General features: G+C 60.3%; 1 long non-coding RNA gene across 1 annotated transcript in view; it reads left to right on the top strand.

The window, feature by feature from the left end:
• Positions 1-337: 337 nt before the first annotated feature.
• LOC112550548 overlaps positions 338-1,225 on the top strand; it is a 12,802-nt gene continuing 11,914 nt past the window's right edge. The window contains exon 1 of the long non-coding RNA XR_003094445.1: positions 338-422. This is a non-coding gene — a long non-coding RNA (uncharacterized LOC112550548). The remainder of the gene's footprint in view (positions 423-1,225) is intronic.

Raw genomic sequence — 1,225 nt, forward strand, 5'->3', positions numbered from 1 at the left:
AGGAGCTTTGTGGCTAGCTTTTCCTTTGATCTTACTTATTTCCCTGCAATAAAAAGTTCCTCCAAACTGTGATGAAATAGCTGAGGAGGATTTAAAACCTGTGTCTGTCAGGATACAGTGCTCTACATGCATGTAAAACAGGGGTGGCAAAAATATGGCCCGTGGGTCAGATTTGGCTTGCCAGGCCATTCTATCTGGCCTGCAGAGCCCCTAAAAAAAATTAAAAATTCATATTTATCTGCCCCTGGCTCTTGTAAAAAATGACAGGAGACAGGGGCAGTAGGACCCAGGGGAAGCCACGGCAAGTCCCTGGAACAGAAGGGCCCACCCAGCTGGGCTCTGGCCCAAAGCCCCTGCCTAGCAGAGGCTTCTGGCCTGGAACTGTGGGACTGTTTGTGCCTGCATAAGAGTGGGAAAATCAGGTAAGAGAAGAGGGACAGGGAGGCAGGGAAAGACCCCAGGTGATCGCCCCAGTCCTTGGGACCAGGTCAGCTCCTGATGAGTCCTGCAGTCTGGCCAGGCAACCGGGAGCAAGCGGGCGCACAGGAGCCAGCAACAGCTGGGATCCTTTCACCCAGATGGGCAAGCACACAGCACGCAGGGTTGGGGCTGTGTGCACTGGTGCCTGCCTGACCACGGGGGTGGGGAGCTAGGAGCAAGCAAGTGGGAGCGCGGGAGCCAGCACCAGTGTTCCAGGGCCAGTGTCGGCAGGGCCCAGAGCAGGATGGCTCCTCTCTCTCCCTGCTGGTGCAGCCCATCCCAGCTCCATAGAGCCCAGGCTCCTGCCGCCTCACTCTGGGGCCCCACTGGTGCCAGCCCCGGGGTACCGCTGGGCTGTCGCTGGTACAGGCAGGGACCAGCACATGCACTCCCAACCCCACGCGCACCGTGCTCACCTATCTGGATGAAAGGATCGGGCCCCAGGCCACCTGCGCAGGCACCTACCTCCCTGGCAGCCTGGCCTGGGGCCAGGTGGCTGCAAAGACTTGTACTAGGCCTGTAGCCACATTTGCACATGGTGGCTCCTGCCTCCACCAAGAGGCCAGGGGCCGCTGTGGAAGGGCCTGTCTGGCCCTGGAGGCAGCATGGGGGGTGTCCGGAGCTGCTGGGGGTAGCATGGGCCGGCAGGGACACAGCCCAGGGTGCAGGAAGTGTGGGGAGGTGGTGCAGAAGTTACATCACGTACCTAAGGCTTGGGGTGGCAACGGCCCAGCTGCCCCCCCCC

This window comes from Alligator sinensis, unplaced genomic scaffold, assembly GCF_000455745.1.
Source record: "Alligator sinensis unplaced genomic scaffold, ASM45574v1 scaffold471_2, whole genome shotgun sequence".
NCBI classification, from domain to species: domain Eukaryota; kingdom Metazoa; phylum Chordata; order Crocodylia; family Alligatoridae; genus Alligator; species Alligator sinensis.